General features: G+C 60.9%; 1 long non-coding RNA gene across 2 annotated transcripts; it reads right to left on the bottom strand.

Moving 5' to 3' along the window:
- Positions 1-5399: 5399 nt before the first annotated feature.
- On the bottom strand, positions 5400-20648 carry LOC140616537 (uncharacterized). Of its 2 annotated transcripts, XR_012016996.1 has the most exons (4): positions 20229-20648; positions 19824-20054; positions 19396-19525; positions 5400-5768 (listed from the first exon to the last, which is right to left on the bottom strand). It is a non-coding gene; the product is annotated as an uncharacterized lncRNA (long non-coding RNA). The 2 variants fall into 2 exon arrangements; XR_012016997.1 differs by lacking the exon at positions 19824-20054 and having other exon boundaries at positions 20229-20644.
- Positions 20649-20853: the final 205 nt, after the last annotated feature.

The raw sequence follows: 20853 nt of genomic DNA, 5'->3' as shown, positions 1-20853 counted from the left end.
AGGTGAGGAACCCGTTCCTCCCCACGCAATGACTCTCGGCCTCTTTCTCCCCCACGTGCCCCCCACGCGGGGCCTTCTGCTCGGGCTCACGGCTTGGATACCGTGATGGGGCTGCCCTGAAGGTCACTCCTGCTTCTCCGGACCCCCCCGCCACGAGTTCTCTGCACACACCCACTCTGCAATCCAGACAGAGCGCCAAACAGACACGATCCTGGGGCACCTACGCCCATCATCACCGCCACTCAGACAGGTAGAGTCACCTGAGAAGACCACACTGCCCCCCCCGCCCCCGCCACAGCCAGGGTGCAGAGGTTGACTCAGAACCCAGGAGAGCCAGAGGTGTAGACCCTTGTACAGAGACCTGTGACGTGTCACAGGGTCACCTGAGCACCTGGGGCTGAGGCTCCCCATGGGTTGTCTGTGGCCCCAAATCAAAGACATCCCGGAGCTCAGGATGGGGGTACTCAGAGCAAGTTCTGGAAGAACCTGGTCGCTGGATAGCCATCACAGGCCTAGTGGTTTAGAGATCCAGGCAGGTGGCCCCATCCAGAACCTCGGGTGGTGACCCTATCCAGGACCCAGGCAGGTGGCCCTAGCCAGCATACAGGTAGATCGCTCCTTATCTAGGACCCGGATATTCAGGACATATTCAGGACAAAGGCAGGTGGCCTCATTTCCAGGACCCAGGTAGGTGGCCCTAAATCCAGGACCTAGGCAAGTGCCCCCATCCAAGCACCAGGCAGATGACACTATCCAGGACCCAGGCAGGTGGCCTCATCCACAACCCAGGCAGGTTATCTCGTCCAAGACCCAGGCAGGTGGCCCCATATCCAGGACACAGGCAGGTGGCCCCAGCCAGGACCCAGGCAGGTGGCCTCATATCCAAGACACAGACAGATGGCCCTAGCCAGGGCCCAGGCAGGTGGCTCCATATCCAGGACCCAGGCAATGGGCCATGCGGCCATCCAGGGACAATGCTGGGGTCCACACCCCTGCGTCTGGTGGCGGGAGAGGAGCCCCTGCTGCTGGAGATAGCCCTACGTCTAATACCCCACGCAGGTGGGTGTCCCCTCCCCTGCTCATCACCTCACTGGCACCCTCCACTCAGTCACCCCTGGGGACTCCAGACACTTTTGAGTAAAGGAGGACCTCTTCCTGGGGAGGCAGCGCTCGGGGGAGTGCAGGGAAGGCCTCCGGCACCTGCACCTCCAGTGACCCAGTGGTAACCGCGGCGGCCCTGGGCCTGCCCGGAGCTTGGGGCCTGCTGATGGCCCCCTCCGACCCCCGGGCCTCCACCCGCCTCTCCTGGCCCTGGGGAGATGGAGGAGCCCTGCGCCCACGCGGTGGGCAGGAGGGCAGGAGGGCAGGACCCAGCCATCCGCAGATCCCGTGGAGAAACACACGCATCCCCACAGGGGCTGCTTCCCGCACTCCGCGGGCGGCCGGGCACACCTGCCCAACAGGACGGGCGACGTCACGACCTCCTACCGGGCACCTGGCTGGCACCAGGAAGATCCTGCTGGGGGTGGGAGATGCCAATTAGCCTAACCTCTCCACGGCTCCTTGGAGCCAAGTCCCTGCGGGCAAACACCTGCGAGGCCCACCCGGCTCCGGGGGCGGGACTTCCTGCTGAGCCAGGCCCTGGGCTGGGGATCCCCGGCTGCGAGCCTCGCTGCCCGCGTGGGCCCCAGGAGGGTGGGATGGGTGGCGGTCAGCCCACTCAGGGAGAAACTCGGCCGAGAGGAGCTCGGGGACGCACGTTCCTCCCGCAGCCCCTGCCAGCTGCCTCCACGCCATCCCCGCGGGCGCAGCGGGCAGCGCCAGGTCACGGGCTGAGCGAGGACCCGCCCAGGTGCGCCCAGGTGTGCTCACGCTCACGCTCACGCAGCCCCGCGGGGCGGCAGGCCCGGAGCACTCAGAGCCGCGCGGTGTGCAGGTGCCGGGGGGGCCGGAGGGCCGGGGGGCAGGGGGGCCGGCGTCTGACCTGGGACCTGGGAGTGTCACCGCGGCTCTGAGCCCCGGGGCAGGGGTCCAGCCCCTCCCGGGCCTTCCAGTTCCCTCTGCTTCAGTGTCCCCTCCGGGCAGTTTCTGTGCCTGTGGAGGAGGGCGGGGCACTTCCTAAAGGATGCCAGGGACAGGGCGACAGGTTCGCGCCTCTGTGGGGCGGCCCGCGAGGCCCCAAGGAGAGCTCAGCATCCTACCCTCTTGAGACACCTTGTCACCTGCAGGGCGTGGCCACGCCCCCAGCTCAGGCCACGCCCCAACCGCAGACCACGCCCCCAGTTCAGGCCACGCCCCCAGCTCAGGCCACGCCCCAACCGCAGACCACGCCCCCGGTTCAGGCCACGCCCCCAAACACAGGCCACGCCCCCCGTTCAGGCCACACCCCAGCGCGGGCCAGGCCCCAGCCACAGGCCACGCCCCCGATCAGGCCACGCCCCGGGCAGGCCACGCCCCTGGTAAAAGGCCACGCCCCCAGATCAGGCCACGCCCTTCCCTGAGAGCAGATCCATAGCTTGGAAGCTGCTCCATCTCCCACTTCCCTTGTTTGCATTAAAAGTGTGGGGCAGATGCTCCCACGGTGACACGTGCCTGCCTCCCCCACGTCTCCCGTGGCCTGGGCTGTCCTCCTTCCCCGCCTGGTCACCTGCTGGCCGAAGGGCGGGCGGCTGCACCTCAAGGCCTCTGTCTAAAGCCAGAGGGACCCCTGGGCAGAGCTACTGTGCCAGGAGGCCGACCGCAGGACGGGGTCAGGGTTCGGGGTGGAGCCCAGCAGCTCCCCGGCTGCACCCCTGTCACCTGCAGAGCTCGTGGCCCTGCCCCACTGCAGGAGCGGCCGCCCGCAGGGTCCCCAGCTACTTGCTCTCTCCACGGGCCTCCCTCTGCTTATCTGCAGCACCAGAGATCTCAACTAGGGGACCCCGGGCCCCTCTCCCTAACACTGATGAGATGATGGCGCCTTGAGAGAAAGCAGCTTACAGCTTGAGATGAGGTTCAGAAGGTGACTGTGTTGTTGGGAAGCTCACTTAAAAATGAAGCCGGTGAGGCTGGTGGGGCGGATCCTTCCCGCAGGTCAGGCTCCGGGGCGGGGGTTACTGAGTATGGGATGGAGCTCGGGCAGGAACGGGAGGAAGGCGGTCACCCTGCGGCCTCTGCGTGCCCCGCCAGTTCTGCAGTGCTGTCCCTCTGGGGGTGGGGGCGGCTGGGGACTCGTACCCTCGTCAACCCATCATTGGCCCCGGCTGGCCCCCGGGGGCCTCACCTGCAAGGAGGGCTCCTCCTGCAGCAGGGGCACCCAGGGCCTCGCCCCAGGGGAACGGGGTGGCCTTTCTCCCAGTCGTGGACACGAGTGGCCTCGGGCGGAGCTGGTTGGCAGGTGCGCCGGGCCCTGAGACGGGCGGGGTCCCGCTGTGGGCAGCGGCCGGCGGGAAAGTGGTACCTCTCAGAAGGAGTCACACACCCAGGACCGAAGTGAATTTGTTTTCCTGGAATTTGCCCGCCTCGTCCGTTGTGCTGCACCTTCCTTGTCTCCACAGGAAGGAGGGAGCCTAGGGATGCCAGCACCTGCGCGCAGGCCGAGGGCACTTTCTAAGTCGGGGGCTGGGGCAGCTCCCTTATCCGCGGTCTTCCCGGGGGGCCCGGAAGCCTCCTCCCGGGCCAGCCTCCTGCCCTGCCTCTCTGCTTCTCCCTCCGGGTGTGGGCCCAGCTGGAGGCCCCCCCACCGCTCCCCCTCCGGGGACACTTGCTCCAGGAGGCTTCTCAGTCCTGCAGGCCCAGGCTGCCCCTGAGCAGGGCAGTGCCACCGCCGCTGGGTGGGGGTGTCACCGAGGGCTCTGCCGCCCGCTCCCTGGCACCCGTGCAGAATCCCCAGGTCCCCCAGGGTCTGAGTCTGTCTCTCAGGACTGAGCCAGGGCAGGGGTCCAGTGTGAATGGGAAGCCCAGGCGGGGCGGGGCGGAGCGTTTCCTGTCCGGGAGGCCCTAGCATCGCCAGGCCTGCTGTGGGGTTAGCTCGCTGCGCTCCGTGGCTGCTCCGCGGCTGGAAGTCAGCTCTGGAACCACTTTAAAGGGCCTCAGATGGGGCGGGAGGAGGGGATGCCGGCCGGAGCTGCAAGGAGCCTGACTGCAGGGTGGGGGGTAGGCTGGGGCCGGGCCGGCCGGAGGGGGCTGCTGGTCCACCTCCCCTTGCAGACCCGCCTCCGCCTGTCCTTCCACAGTGGGGCTCGGGTGCGGCGGGCAAGGAGGGAGCGTGGGCTTGCTTTGTTTGCCTTTGCTCGGTTTTCCTGGAGTGGCCGGCAGGATGCCCCCGGCCTGTGTCAACACTTCCCCGTCCTGCTTCCCTTTGATAAATGCCGCAGAGCTGGCTAATGGGAGCAGAGCCTAGGGCCTGGGACGGAGGCTCTCCCGCCCCCCCTGCACCCCCACCCCGGCACCCCTCCACGGCGTGACTCTCCCCATGCGGAGGACGGGCTCCCGGTCCCCGAGCCACGCGGGGTCAGGACCGCGGGGACGGCTGCAGGCGGCGTGTGAGCATCGCCCCAGCGTGAAGGCGCATGTTCTCATCCTCCCACTTTCAACTCTCTGAACGTGTCTCAAAGCTCGTGTGTGCGATTCACCTACGTAATGTTTCTGTCTGGGAATCCTGTTCCCGAAAGATCCTCGGGGAAGTGTCTTTAAATTCAGAGCAACTTTACGTCTTAGGAACGCGCTTCTTGGGGACTGGAAAGATCCCCTCGCCATCCTGGACCTGCTCTTGGCTCCTGGGACCTCCCGGGTCACGTGACCTCGCTGGACCCCCGCCCCCCCCAACCGGGATGGTCAGTTCCCGTGGCAAACAAAACATGATATGGATGATACCGATCGACCTATGTTGATCCTGGGGAAACCGCCCTTCTCGGCCCCCGCGCCTCCTCTTGGGGTGTTGGCCGGCACCTGCCCTCATCGTGACACCTGCGGGCCACACACCTCAGGCCGCCCAGCTGGGCCTGGGGCCATGCAGGCGCCCGGGCTGGGGGCCCAGCTCTCGGCTGCGGCGGGCGGGTCTGCACCCCAGCCCCCCGGCTCTCCTGGTCATCGTGGTCAGAGGCGCACGTGCAGACACGTTTGGCCACATCGGGTAGCATCTGAGCACCGCGTCCTGAGCTCATCCTGACCGTCGCTGGCTGACATCGATGGACAGCTTGTGACCCGGCCGTGAGTGCTCTCTGCCTGCAAGACCCTGCTTTTCCACATGTGGAAACTGAGGCTCAGACAGTCCAGGGGTGCCCAGGCCTGGAGGGGCAGGCCAAGGGCCCAGGGGGTGTGACCACAGAGCCCTCCCTCCCTCCCTCCCTGCCCCTGGAGCCTCATCACCAGCCGCCGCCCCCTCACTTGGCTCAGGTAGGCCTCGGCCGTGTGCTGAACTTCCCACAGCCCAGCCCCGCACCTGGAGTGTCCCCTCCTTTCTGTGAAGCACAAGAGCCCCAGAGAGCAGACCCCGGGCCCAGCGAGGTCACGTCCACGTGTGACCGTAAACGCTTCGGTATGTTTGTGAAGGGCCAAGCCCCTGCCTTGCCAGGAACACGGCTGTGCTGCTTCTGTGGTATCCAGGAAAATAGGAGAATTATCAGTGAACCCACGTCTTGGCAGGCCACGCAGGCAGCTTTGATCTGAAACACGCCCATGGCTTCAGAGAGGGTAACGCGAGTGCAGCCGCAGATGGCCGGGGGCAGGATAGAGCTGCTCCCCTTAATGGTTTCAAGTTCTCCTTTTAAAGCAATTATTAAATTCATCTGAAAGTCAAATAAGAGCCACAAATCAGAAACAGAATTAACAAGTAAAAAAGGAGCTGTGGGATTTGATCTGGATGCATTTGCGGGAAATGGACAGTGTCCGCTCCCATCTGGTTAGGCTTAGCCTCCCCGAAGGCCCCCCGGGCCCGGGTCACACTCTCCGTGAGCCAGGTCACGGAATTGGACGTGACGTTTCCAGGCAAGAGCAGCAGCGAACACCCGGCTGCAAATGCCAGCTCGCTTATGAAACCACGGTCTCCAGAAAACCAGTCACCGGGTCCGCAGTGTGACGTCCAGGTTCGCCGGGTCTTTCCGGAGCCCGGGGAGGGACGGGGGCCCGTCGTCCAGCACCCACCCACGGCGGCATCCACCTGAGATGGTTTCATGTCTGGGGGTGTGTCTGCGCCTCCCTGAAGCCCACCCATCAATCCCAGCGCCGCAGGGGCCGGGCTGTACTGGGGACGGGTGCGGAGGGCCCGGGACACCCTAGTTCAGACCCCATGTCAGTATGACGGGTGCAGACACGCGCGGACTCTCCCTTCCCGCCCACTGGCCCGTGGAGCAGCAGGCCTTCCGTCCCGGCGCTGGCATTTGTGCTGGCCTTGCTTTGAGAAGGAATGTTTCCACTCCGTAAGATTTTCCCCCACTTTCCAAACGTTTTCTCAATTACCCATGAATTGGGAATTCCAAACACACACACACACACACACACACACACACACACACACGAACTCCATCCCGGGGAACTGCCGTGGGCCCGGCCCCCGGGATCGAGGGCTGGTGATGTGGCTCAGCCACGGCCAGGGAGCTGGTGTGGCCAGCAGACGCCCCGTCCACCCGGCCGTGCAGCAAGGTTGCACTCTGGACGTGAACAAGTGTGTTCCCTGCACGCCAGTTTCTCACCGCGCTCAATGCTTAACGCCCCTAGAAAGCCGGCACATCGGGGGCTCGGCTGGGTCCCTGAGGACCATTCCCAGCTGCACCCAGTCTGCAGGTGGCTCCTGACCCGTTCCCTCACACTCGAGAGTCAGATGGGAAACCTCCTCCGTGGAAGGCCACCATGGCTGATGCTCTGTGGCCAGACGCGCGTGTGCTCGGCCCTGTCTGCCCAGTGCCTGGATCCCAGCACAGCCCTGACCGTGACCTCGGGCCCCTCCCAGTGGGCGGCCCGCTGCAGGCCGGTGGATGCTCTGCAGACCCGCTCGCTGTGCTGAACACACGGGGCCTCTTGTGCCCCCGACAAACACATCCTGAGCATGTCCTGGGTGCCTGTCACCCCCACAGGGTCAGAGAAACAGCTGCGAACAGAACAGTCCAAGCACGTGGCCTGCGGCTGGTTCCGTTTCTAGGGGAGGCAGACAGTAAACCAGTAAATGACAAAAGCGATCATGTCTCATCGTAAGGGCTGTTGTGGAGACACTGAGGCCGGGAAGGGACACGGGAATGCCGGGTGGTGGGAGTCATCACCCGACGGTGGTCAGGGACAGCCTCACCAGGGCACATGCGTGGGAAGACCCTGGGCAGTGGGGACCCGGGGATCTGCCAGGGAGGGAGCGTGAGAGCTCGTCTCAATGGGGCCCGGAGTCCCAGGCCTGGAGGGCCCTCCCCGGCCCGGCAGCCCTGCGGTGTCCCCTGTGAGGCAAGTCCACCTGGGGGGGACTGATGTAGGGGTTTCCCCAGCTGACCTGCCCTCCTGTGCATGTGCTGCGCGGCCGCGTGTGGGGCGTCGTGCTATGCGGTGAGACGCAGCCGTCACTGTCTCACTCCTCTGGTGTTTGTGTTTAGCGAGGCCTCCCCTGCGAGGTCAGACACCTGCCTGGGGTCACTCCTGCTAACCTGTGGTTCCGTTTTCGAGGCGGCCTCTGTGATCCGCCTCTGTGATCCTCTGCGGGGGATGTGAAGGCCAACACTAGAGTCGGGTTGACCAGTCACCCCAACGCCCCGGGCCAGGGCATCAGGCCAGCAGGTGTCTGGGTCTGGGAGGGGCTGGCCGGGTGGACAGCGCGGGCTCCCTCTCCACTTCCACGTCTGCTTCCTTTTCCTGCTGGACTGTCTCTCCTGCCTCCGCCTCCAATCACCCTCTCCCTTCTTCTCTCCCCAGGTCCTTCCAACTGCCCCTTCTACTCCAGCATCTGGAAGAACCCCTCCCTGGAGCCCTTCCTCTCTTCAGGGCCCTCCCTGTGCTGTGACCCTTTCCCTCAGGGGCCCCTCTCTCGTCCCGTCCTGTCCAGTCGATGCCCCCATGGCCACTCACTAACAGCGTCCCCATCCCCTTCCCGCTCCAGGTCCCCCCCTTTCTCCATGATTGACATTGGAAGTCCCATCTATTTTATTTATTTTATTTTATTTTATTTCATTTCATTTCATTTTATTTTATTTTTTCAAGTTTTTATTTAAATCCCAATTACTCAGCCTACAGTGTAATACGAGTTTCAGGTGCACAGTACAGTGATTCAGCACCGCCGTACGTCACCCGGTGCTCATCACGACAGGCGCCCTCCCTAATCCCCAACACCTAATCGGTTGTTCTCATGCTTGAATGAAGTTTTATATTCTCAAGTTTTTAAAAGCACGTGAGACAGACATGTCATGTCAAACGGCCCCTTCTGGGAGCACAGAGAGAGTGGGGAGACTGAATGTCGCCCTCGACTCTTGTGTGTGTAGGTGGCACAAAGAACAAGCTTGAATAATCACTCCTTGTCTTCGTGTCACCCTCTCAGTGGGCATCGAGAAAGGGGACACTGAAATGTTGGCCCTGGAGACCTGGCCAGCTGGTCCGTCAGCATGTGGGGACTTACCCGGAGCTGTGGCTGTGAGTGAAATGGGCCAGGACAAGTAGGAATGCATAAGGGCCGGGGTCTGAGTCTTAGGAGCCCAGGACAGGAGGGCGGCCTGCGGAGGAGGCCCAGCAGAGGAGGGGGCGGGTCTCAGGCAAAGGGCCCGAAATCACTAAGGAGAGGTGCTCCCAGACTATTGCCGGCGTGGGGACTGGAGATGCAACCTCAGCCACTCTGGCCGGCAGGATGTCAAGGGAAACCACACGACTCAAAAAGTAGACTTCCTGCATGAAGCCGAGGAGGTGGGCTCCTTTAGGAGATAAAGAGGCTGCCATAAAAGGGACTCTTAGGAGGGGGCAGTCGCAGTAGAGCCTCCGCCACCAGCAGGTGTAGTAGACAGGTACACGGTGCATGCAGTGACGCCTGAAACTTATTTTTTAAAAGATTTTATTTATTTATTCATGAGAGACACAGAGAGAGGCAGAGACACAGGCAGAGGGAGAAGCAGGCTCCCTGCAGAGAGCCCGATGTGGGACTTAACCCCAGGACTCTGGGATCACGCCCTGAGCCCAAGGCAGACACTTGACCACTGAGCCACCCAGGCATCCCTGACCAAAATAATCTTGAAAGAACAAATAGTTGGGACACACTCAGTTCCTCATTCCAAAACCTGTATCAATCGAGACAGTGTGGTACTGACAGGAGGATACAAATGTAGGTTAATGCAATGGAATTGACAGTAGAAACAATCCATTGATTATCAACAAAGGTGCCAAGGCAATTTGCTAGAGAAAGAAGAGTCTTTTCAACAAATGGTGTTGGGATAATGGGATTTTCATAAGCAAAAGAAGAAGAAGAAGAAGAAGAAGAAGAAGAAGAAGAAGAAGAAGAAGAAGAAGAAGAAGGAGGAGGAGGAGGAGGAGGAGGAGGAGGAGGAGGAGGAGGAGGAGGAGGAGGAGGAGGAAGAGGAGGAGGAAGAGGAGGAGGAGGAGGAGAAGAAGAAGGAGAAGAAAAGAAGGAGGAGGAAGAAGAGGAGGGAGGAGGAGGAGGAGGAGATGTATTTCACACCACCTTAAATACTGACTTAAAACAGAGAAAGACCTAAATGTAAGAGCTGAAACTCTAAAATTCTTGGGAGAAAAAATTGGCCTAAACCAACATGACCAAGGTTTAGACACGATGTCTTTCAATATGACACTGAAAGCACAAACCACACATACATAAAAATACATAAATTTGACTTTCTAGGACTAAAACAACTACAATGCTTCAAAGGACAACATAAGGAACGTGAGAGAAAGCCCAGAGAATGGGAGAGAGTATGTGCAAGCTGCGTGTAATAAAGGACCAGTATCTAGAATATATAAAGAACACTAAGACATCAACAATAAGAGCTCAGTTTGAGAACGGGCAAAGGACAGTGCAGATGTGGTTCCAAAGAAGATGCACAAACAGCCAATAGTCTCCCCGTAGTTAGCCACGGGGGAGCTGCAAGGCACAGCCCCCGCGATATGCCACTCCACGCGCATGAGGATGGAAATAACTTTTAAACAACAGTAACAAGCGTTGGCAAGGATGTGGAGAAGTTGGGATCCTCACACTCGCGTTTGGATTGAAAATGAAGCAGCCGCTTTGGAAAACAGTGTGGCGGTTCTTCACACTGCTAAGCCTAGAGTGACCCGAAGGTGTAGCACTTGACCCCGAGGTCTAGGCTCACAAGAAACGAAAACACGTCCACGCAAATCTGCCCACGAATGCTCCTAGCAGCACGACTCAGCCTCGGAACAGTGGAAACAGCTGCAACGTCTGTCTCCTTATCAACGAACGCGTGCAACATGGTGCACACACAACAGGGAATGTTGTTCTACAAAGATGAGGTATGAAGCGCCAGCTCGTGCTGCCCTGTAGATGGATCCTGACCCCATGATCCGAGGCTGTGCCGCATGGACGGGAAACCAGGAACTGCGGGCAAGTCTGCAGAAAGGGAAAGTTGGCAAGTGGTCCCGAGGGTGGCGGGGCAGCTGGGTAGTGCGCACTTACTGCTAAGGGGTGCAGCGATTCCTCTTTTTGGGGGAAGATGTTCTAAAGGAGGCCCTGCAGGGAGAGGGGGCCCAAGGGCAGGGGTCACGGACAGCGGTGAGCGTGAGGCTGTGGGCCCTGGGGTCCTTCACTTAGCCCAGAACCTGGGGAGCACATGCGCAGGGAGCACGGGCTGCGGGGAGCAGAGGCCGTGGGGAGCACGGGCAGCGGGGAGCAGGGGCCATGGGGAGCAGGGGTCGCAGGGAGTAGAAGCCCCGGGGAGCAGAGGCCCCAGGGAGCACGGGCCATGGGGAGCAGGGGCAGCGGGGAGCAGGGGCCGTGGGGAGCAGGGGTCACGGGGAGCACGGGCGGTGGGGAGCACAGACTAATGACCTCGGGGCCTCGGGCAGGGAGCAGGGTTAATTCACAAGGGATATCACGATATCCTGCTATTTTCTTCAGGAAAAGCCCAACTAAATGGCAGCTGTCTCCAAACCACCTCTGGGCTGGGTGACAGCCTCGGGTCATGTCCCCTCCTACAGCCTCAAAAACGTGAGTCTAGGGGATCCCCGTCCCCACATCGCCTCACTGCCTTGAGAGGGGAGATGGGACTGTACACAGGCCCGCTCTGTGAGCCTCCTTGGCACCTGGGAGGGGCTCACCTGTGTCCAGACGCTCCCAGAGACGACCGCCCGGTTCACAGGCTCGGCATGGACACGCTAGCTCCTGGGTCTAGGCCCCCTGTGATCGCTACGCCGGGGTCCACGCTCGCGGTTCCCAGAGATCTAAATGACCAAGGAGTGTCCCAGTGCAGGGAAAAGGGCGCTGTCCAGGGCAGAGGCAGGTGTCGGGGGTGGGGGGGGGGGGGTGATGGGGACTCCCATGCTAGGTCACAGGCTGGTGCCCTGCAGATGGCAGCCTCGGCCCAGAGCGGGCAGGGTGGCCCAGTGAGGGCACCTCCTCTGCAGCCACAGCTCTTCCCACCTCCCTCCTGCCCTGCAGACCCCTCTACCGCAGCCCAAGTGCACCATGGACGCTCTCGGTGCGTACCCCGCCGTCCTCCCATCCCACCGCCCTTGGCCTGGGCAGGAGGGGGTCCATCTGCCCCGACACGCCCCACCTGACTCTTCCCTCTGGTGGCTCTTCGGACACTTGGGCCTTCTCACAAGCCCCTGGACTCCAGTCCCGGGCCTGGTTTCCAGACACCAGGGAAGACCTACGAGCGCCCTGAACGTCCGCTTCCACTCATGTCAAGTGAGGGCGGTGCCTGCAGGCGCCAACATCGTCACAGAGGCGAAACGACACGTCCCGGTGGACGCGTCTGTCGGATGCCAGGAGTGAGCGTAAGTACTCGGATCCACACGGGAATGATGAGCGCCAGGAACGGCAACTTTGTGGATAAATACAAAGTACTCGCGTCTTAAATTCTTTGAGGAGAATTAACCGTTCAAGTAAAACAAGGCATTATGAGAGGTAAAATCACAGGCAGATTTAAATGTGATAATTACGATGAACATAAATCATCTAAGCCCTTCAAATAAAGGGCAAAAGCTCTCAGATTGGATCAGAGAACAAGATCCAACCATAAGCTGCCTCCGAGAAACGCACCTCGAATATAAAGACATAAATGGAACAAAAGCAGAAAGGCCCGAACAGACACGCCGCATGAACGCTGATCGTAGGGACGCTGGGGAGTCTGTTAGCATCGGACGAAGCTCGGGGACAGGGAACAATACCAGGAACACCGAGGAACATTCTATCGTGATACAAGGGTTAGTTCATCACGAGGACGTAACAAATCTAAATACACAAAGCGAAGCTGGAACAACCGAAGGGCCCTGTAAGCAAATCCCAAAACGTCGTTGGAGATGTCAGCGCCTCTCCTGACAGGTGGAAGGAGCAGATGGAGAGTCGGGGAGTCGGGGAGGGGCGGGAGCCTCTGCAGCCGACCAGCAGCCCGACCCACAGGACTCAACCAGCACCCGCCCACCCGAGAGAGCGAAGCCTCGTGCATTCTTCTCAGTAGGACTCCCCAGCCTCAGAGGTGGTGCTCCTCTCCTCAGTGGGGAAAGGATCCGGCGAGCGGTGCTCGGAATTTGCTGTCCGCGCGGAGAAAATAAAATAAAAACCAGATCCCGACTCCCACGGCCCCCGGGGATAAAATCTAGGTGGGTCGAGCTTCGTGGTGCAAAGTCAGTCGTTAGAAGTTTTGTTAGAAACTGGAGGGAGGTGTTTTGTGACTTTGCGGTAGGGAAGGGTTTATTAGGAAGTCCCAAAAGGCATGGGACCGGAGTGGTCAGTCTGACGGTGCTAACAGTACGAAGTGTACATTGGAGGGTTGCATCACGAATGCAAGGGAAGGCCAGCGCGTGGGCGAAGGTGTCTGTACCACCAACACGGTCAGATGGTGAAAATCCAGTGTTTGCAAGAATTCCTGGGGCACGTGGGTGGCTCGGTCTGCTGAGCACCCGACTTGATTTTGGCTCAGGTCATGACCTCAGGGTCATGGGATCGAGCCCCTCACTGGGCTCCCCATCACGTGTGTACACACTCTTTCTCTCTCTCTCAAAAAAAAAAAATAGTATCCTCCAAAACTATTAAATGATAAAGACTACAAAAATATTTTTTAATATATTTTTTAAGATTTATTTATTTATGATAGAGAGGCAGAGACACAGGCAGAGGGAGAAGCAGGCTCCATGCAGGGAGCCTGATGTGGGTGGGACTCGATCCTGGGACTCCAGGATCACGCCCTGGGCCAAAGGCAGGCGCTGAACCGCTGAGCCACCCGGGGGTCCCCAGAGTACAAAAATATTAAGAGTTGAGAAGGCGATAGTCAATGGTAACTAGATTCAAAGACATGACCGACCTCATTAATACTCAAAGAAAAGCAAATTACGCTGCAATAGAATTCCATCCCATGCCACGAGGTCCACAAAATTTTACAAGTCTCATTGCCCCAAATACTGCAGAGGATGTAAAAGACGAGAACCCCCGGCAACGTCCTCGGGCAGCCAAGGGCCAACATCTAGTGAAGCTGAGAACGCAGGTGCCGGGTGATGGGACAACCCCACGTAGGTAGGAAGACAGAATATATTAATATAGTATAATTATCATAATCATAATATATTCTAACATCCATAGTTTATATTACATTTTCAGATTATAGTCATTGTCTAGTATGATGTTACATTATATTGATAATTATTAAAATCATAATGAAATATGACAATGTTATTAAATCCGATACTAATGTTATAGATTATTATTATTATGATGTGAGCGACTTGGAGAGGCTTCCCATGCACCGGTGCTGTTTGTTACAGGGCTGTTTCTCCTACCAATACGACGTTTCCTCGAGGGGCGGGGTAGGCTGGCTGCAAACTATACATTTAACATTTCATTCCGTGAGCTGATTGTTGGGGTCATGGACAAATATATATTTTTAAGACTTTATTTAATTATTCATGAGACACAGAGAGAGAGGCAGAGACACAGGCAGAGGGAGAAGCAGGCTCCACGAGGGAGCGGGATGCGGGACTCGATCCCACGACCTGAGCTGAAATCAGGAGCAGGTCGCTGAACCCACTGAACCCCCCGAGCGCTCCAAGGTAGTTTAAATACTTTCAAGTCTCTGTATAGGTAGCGACGCTCATTAGAAAGGTAGCGTTGATGCAGAAAGTTGAGTTTTAAATTGTCCCATTTGATGGGAAGGGACCGGGGTGGAGCTTGCTAAGCTTCCCTTCAATGTGTCCTGTAGGAACATTTCGTGCACTCGGCAGGCGGGGAGGGTGAGGAGATGGGGCTCCCCCGGTGACCTGACGGCGGAGGAAGTATTCGTGGGGCTGTGTGCAGGCCCTGGGTGCCTCAGAGCTCTGGGTGCAGCACCGAGCGGCCGCTTCGTGGCGACAGGTGCATGTTTGCAGCGACGGTGCAAAGCCGCGGCAGGTGAGGCTGACGACGGGGGAGGCTGAGGACGTACCCTGGTCAAGGCCGTGGCACCTGCCCCTGCACACCCCACCACCAGGCACCCGGGGAACATGGGAAAATTATTGCTTTTATTAAATCTCAACGCCCGAGGTGCCCCTCCTTTTAATCTTCCAAAGTGGGAAGAGCCCGTGGAGCGCTTCGGGGGCTGAAACACGGAGGCGTGGAGGGCAAGCGCGGCCCCCTCCTGCCACGGGGCACCACTGCTCCTCAGCACCATCTGCCACCCGCAAGCTACTCAGATTTCATGACTTGGCAGCTACTTTCTGGAGAATGAAAGGAGTGAACCCGTGCGTCAAGGGAAATGACTCACAGTGTTGCCGGCGATACGACGTCACCTTTCTAGTGAAAACTGGAATTTCGGAAAACGTGGGTCCACCGCGGAAAACCTCAGAGCTTCCCCGTTACGTGAAGACCTGAGACGGGGTGACACCAGCGACTGGGACCTTCCAGAGTTGGACAACGGGACGTGTCTTCCTGTGAAGCTCGGCGTGACCCAGAGAACCGGTATTTCCCAAACGACGGAGACATCACGTTGCAAAATCGCGCGAAGGTAGGAGATCCACCCGGTGCGTCTGGATGTGACAGAGGGGAAGGTCGCTGGGAGGGTTCCGGGTCCCAGTGGCCCGAGCTGTCAAGGAACCGCCTCGTGTCTGGCCGGCGGCAGTGCCGAAGGCGGCACCCACGGTTACCGGGAAAAAAACCCACGAGAAACGCTTTCCTTCCGGACGGCGGCCTGCGGGCTTCTGCCTCGCCGCGCACTCAACCGGAGCAGCATACTCGGAATTTGCCGGCGTTGTAGACACGGCCGTGGGGGGCTGCGCGCCCCGCCCCGCGGGTCCGAGGACATTTGCTAAATTGTAAAGCGGTACCTCCGCTTCCTACCAAACGAGACAGGTCACTGGCCTGCGACCCCACGGCTGCCCTCGGGGCACTCCCCCCACAGAAAGGAACACTTCCGTGCACGCAGAGGCGCAGACCAACGCTCCGGAGGCCTCATTCCCAACAGCCCCCAACCGGAGAGCACGCGGATGCCCCGCGGGCGCGGGCAGGGGGAAGGGATGGGCCCGTCCGCGTACAGAGCACGCAGCCACGCCAAGCCCTGGGTGATCACGGGGGACTGGCGTCGGGGGGAGGTTGTGTGCCGGTGAGACCGGAGCCGGGCGCTGACCGGGGGTGGGGAGGGAGGCCGCGGCCGCCGTGACGGGGGCTCCAGGCTGCCCCTCAGCCGTCCTGGGTGCTCCCGGCGGCGCTGGATTCGGGCGCCCGCGTGTGGTCCGCTTGCGTGACACTAAACGCACCCCCGCCCCCCGGAAGGGTGCACAGAGGCCTGGTGACATCAGAGCCGGGCGCGTGGGCCGCGCCGAAGCCGCTTCCCTGGTTGTGACACGGGGCTGTCCGCGGTCAGGAGGCTGCCTTCGGGGGGAGCCCGGCTGAAGGGTCCAGGGGGTCGCTTCTTACAGCTGCACGGGAATTAGGATTATCTCAAAATAAAAAGGCTTATCGTTTGTGTTTATTTTGTTAAAGACAGAGACAAATCCGTGGATCTCACGCGGTCTCCGTGGAGAGTCCTCAGGGCCCCAGGGACAGCGGGGTGAGCATGGCCGAGTGGTTCTTGGCCAGTGACTGCGCCCGGAGTGCACGGCCCCGTCACCCAACAGGAGACACTGAAGGCTTAGCCCTGGACGAGACCGGGCGAGCGGGTCAGGGGACGGCCAGGGGAGGGGACGGCGACTCAGGACCTGCTCCCCGCAGTCCAGGGCCACCTCTTCCACCTGCATCGCCACCACCCGAATCGGATCAGAAGGCCCGGCTCCGATCGGGGCACCAAGCTACGAGTTACACTGGCCAGCGCCGGTCCAGAGCCTTGTCACCGCTGTCGAGGGCACGTGCCGTTGCCGAGAGGGGCAGTTCACACTCACCATCCTCTTTGATTCACAAATTTTAATCTCTTCTAAGAGTGTGGCTGGGCTTGGCAGTTAAGGGAAGCTCCCCAAGTGCACATAGGTCTGCCCAGCCGTAGGCACGTACGCGCCAATTTTACACCTTTGCCAAACCCCTCAATTCCAGGGGATACGCGATTCCTATTAAAATCAAACAAAATCAGAGCATGTGTCAAGGGGCTTTCTGATCCACTTCTTAGGTCCGCTCAGCGGGGCAGCGTGTGCCCTGACGGGCGTGAGGCAGCCCCATGCCCACCTCTCTGACGGGGCGGACACCAGGCCCCGCCACCCAGCCCCGCAGCCAGGGCCGTGGACCGCGCTCCGCGATGCCAGGGGAGCCACGCGCTTGCTGGCCCTCCTCCCTGGCGACTGACGGATCCCGGCCGGGCCTCGGTGTCCTCACCTGCAGCAGGTGTGACGTGCTTGGCACCAGGTCTGGTGCACGGTAGGTTCCCAGAAAGCTGGTAGCTCCGCCCCCCTCGGCCCCTGCAGGATTTTTAGAATTTTCACAGTAAACTTGCTCGCTGGCCCACGTCAAACAGCTCGTGTGCTTTCCTGCGAACTTCGAGACACCGTGTTCCACGAGCGCCCATGAGCTTCTCCAGGGCTGGCTACAGGACTTCCGCGACGGGGACAAGCATCTGGCTGGGCTGTCTGAGGCCCCCTGAGACCTCGTCGGGTCCTGTGCCAGCTGAGTGGCCCAGGGCGGCTGAGGATGCCCAAGGAACACGACCTACACCCTGGCCCTCGGCCTCCTCCTGCCCAGCCTGCCCCTGAGAGGCGTCAGGGGGGTGTCTCTCTGCCTTTCCTCTTGGGTCCCAAATTCAAGAAATCCCACTCAGAGCCACACAGGCCTGGGCAGGGGTAGAGGGAGCTGCCCAAAGCCCAGCGACAGTCCCCCCGTGCTTGGGAGGTTCCCAATGGGCCCACGGGTCCTGCGCTGCTCCCCAGCGGCCTCTCAGGGCTGCTTCTGTCTGTGGGGAGGCTGTTCGCCCCCAGCCCAGCTGCAGAGCCGCCCCGAGCACCCCGCAGCGCCGAGGGCTGTCTCCATGCTTCTGGCAACCGGACAGTCACCCCCTCGGCTCTGGTCACGGGGACCCTCTGGTTCTCCTACTGGAGGAAGGTGGAGGGAAGGGGATGCTGCACCCCCACCTCCGGGGAGGGAGGAGGGTGCAAAGAAGAAAGTATTGCCGGATCAAAAATAAACACATAAATGCACTCTGCACACCAGACAGGAAGTGTGCAAGCGTTTGTCAAATGCAAGATACTATATACATCTCCGGAGGAGTCTGCAGATGGCCAATAAGCACATGAAAGAGGCTCAACATCATTAGCCATCAGGGAGATGCAAATCACAGCCGCGATGAGCCCCGATGAGCCGCGCTGCACAGGCACGAGGCTGGCTGTAATCAGAGGCGCACAATGCAGCCGCCAGGACGGGGACTGTCGCGGCCTCGCACCGCGGGTCGGGCAAGCCGGTGCAGCTGCTCTGCGCAAGCGGAGAGTTAACCGCGGCGTCGCCGCATGACCCGGCAGTTCCACGCCGCGCTCGCGTGGGGGCCCGCAGACCCTTGCGGGGGGAAGGCCCACGGCGGCCAAGCAGCAGAAAGAACCCGCAGGTCCTCGGGACAGAGCGTGGATTGCGGTCTGCCCAGGAAGGGGGGGGGGCGGCAAGGGGAGGGGGGGCGGCAGGGGGAGGGGGACGGGGTGATGGCGGCGACAGCAGGGGAGGCAGGCGACGAAATGCTCCAGGATCGGTGGCGCTGATGGCCTCCCGAAGTCACAAGTCTCGCACAGAGGACCGGAGGGTGATGACTCCCCACAGCGGCCAACAAGACACCGCTAGGCGGCGAGGGCCGCTCACCAGCCCCCTGGGCGAGGCTGCGGGGCCGGCTCGGCCTCTGGGTCCCCCAGGCTCCCGGGATTTCTGTCCTGGGATTTCGTGGGTCCTCCTGATCATGCAGCTGGTCCTCCCTGCTCGGGGAGGGGGGTGCCGAGAGCAGCTGCCCCTGGGCCCCTGCCTTGTGGGGACAGGCGGTGTCCCAGGCACCAGGCAGACACTTGGCCACGGCTTCGTTGATGTTGAGGACACGCAGGGTTGTTCCCTAAGGCCACACCGCACGCCGGGTAGAGCCTCGTCCTCCGGGGTGGCCCCCACCTCATCCCTGCCGAGCCTGCATGGGGGGCAGGGGTGGGGGGAGATGGGTCCCGTCCCCTCCAGGGCTTGACCCCTCTGCCCCGGGCCTTGTATATGCACAGGAGGGGGAGCTTGGGGTGCCCGGAGTTTGAATTAGTGGGAGCGACGTGTCGAGGGGCCCAGAGCGGGAAGCTGAGGCGGTTGCCTGGCCGGCGGGTCAGAGCCCCGCGTGGGCCCTCCCCCAGCACGGCAGCTGTGCAGTGAGCGAGCCCCCAGATGAGGCTGCCGGCCACCCCGGTGACACCTGGTCCTCGCACACTCGGGCTCTGGTCCCCCGTGCCCACAGGGTCAGGGTCGGAGGCTGGAGGGTCTCCCCCGGGTGGACCACGATGGAACCAGGTGGCCCCCCGGTCTCAGGGACAAGAGGGCTCTCCACCAGCAGCTGCCCTGTGTGCTGCGGGCACGTCCGCGGTGACTGGCCCCGGGTCCCTGGGCCTGCAGCCGGAGGCCGGAAGTCTGCCCTGGAGAGATGCAGGGTCTCGGGCTCTGAGGGCTCTGCGGGGCTCCCCGGGGCTGGCCACCGTGCGGCACTTCTCTGGGAGCCCGGAGAGGTGAGAGCGAGAGTGCCCAGCCGGGGGGGGGGGGGCTGGAGTCACAGCAGAAGAGCTTGCCAAGCCCTCAGGCTGCCCTCCATGTGCCCCCCCTGCCAGTGTACCCCCGGCCCGGTCCCCCCAGGGCCCCGAGCGTGGTGTCCAGAGCCTCACTCCCAAGCTGCACGTCTGTTCCTGCTCCTTCTGGCAGCTTCCTCTCCTGTGGAGACCATCCCGAGGTCCTCCCCCGCTCAGAGGCTGTTCCCAGCCCAGCCGGCTTCAAGGTCCCTGCAGGTCACTGCTTCTGGGGAGGAGACCGGGAACATTGGATCCGCGCTGATGGCCGGCTCAGATAACAGCCCTGGCCGCCCGCTGGGGTCTGGAGCCTCCCACTGCTCCTGGAAACTTCCCTCCTCTGCCCCGGCCTCCCCGCCTCCTAACCAGGCCCAGCATCTGGATGCAAAACGTGTCGTGCGTCGCTGTGAGAGAGGACGTTTGTCTCCATCCCTGAGGCCAGGGTGGCTGGCTGGGCACCGGCCGGGACACCCTGGACCAGCAGCGAGCTGCAGCCGGTTAGCAACGCAGCCGTCGCAAGCACTGACCTTCGTGGGCCCGGCTGGAGGGAGCCCGGGGCCCCGGGGCTGTCACCGGTTGGTCCCATTCCCCAGGGGAAAGGCTACGGGCATCGCTCCCCGCTGAGGAGTGGCAGGGGCGGCCCGGGACCCCGGCCACCTCTGCCCCATCCTGCGGGGTACACCCTCGGGGTCCGACCCTCATGCACACATCACAGGGAACGCACAGTCCCCGCAGGGTGGGAAGACGATTTTTTGCATCTGCAAAAATGTGTAAAGCAATATTGATTTTTTTTCAAATAATCTAAAAAATGACAGACGCTAAAAATGTTAACCAATAAGAGCAAATACAGTAAGATGGTTACTGCAGATCCACCCCTGGGCACACTGGGCCGAGCTCGGCGCCGCGGGAATGGCGTCGTGTGGTTTTCTTACCGTTTTACATATTCGTAAAAGCATCCCCGGTACTCGTCTGAGCGTATTTCACGGATGTAGGAGATGTTACCTACCGCCCAGGTGTTTACATGCGTGTTCATTAAGCCCGGACACCCAGGTGCAGCTGCAGGCCAGGTACGAGGGGCCCAGACGCGGGTCTGAGGGAGCACAGCCTGACCTCCCTGTGCTGGCCCAGCCTTGTCCAGCTTAGAGGGCCCAGTTTCGCCCGTGGGACGCTCACCAGCGGTGCAGCCGCGTTAGAGGAGGACGCCCGAGCTGAGACCCTGCTCCCCCAGGTGTACAGAGACCCCGGACAGACGCCCCCAGCTCCCCCAGGGGGAACCCTCAAGTCAGCTCTTCGGGCAAAGGAAATCCTTTCACCCACACTCCTGTGGGTCACAAGCGGACATTGTTACCCCGATCCTACTCAGGGGCACACAAGGGTCAGCCCTCGCGTCCCCCTCGGTAGCGCATCACTCGTTTATCTTGTTACTTCATAATCTTGAGAATCATAGTAGAGGCTTATGAGCTTCAATCCAGTTAGCGAGCCGTGAATGACCTACCCGGTCCCCACCGACAGGCATCCCATTTGCTTTCCGGGTGGTGCGACTCTGCAACTAACCTC

Source organism: Canis lupus, chromosome 24 (assembly GCF_048164855.1).
Source record: "Canis lupus baileyi chromosome 24, mCanLup2.hap1, whole genome shotgun sequence".
Lineage (NCBI taxonomy): Eukaryota > Metazoa > Chordata > Mammalia > Carnivora > Canidae > Canis > Canis lupus.
This window is presented reverse-complemented; position numbering and strand designations above follow the sequence as displayed.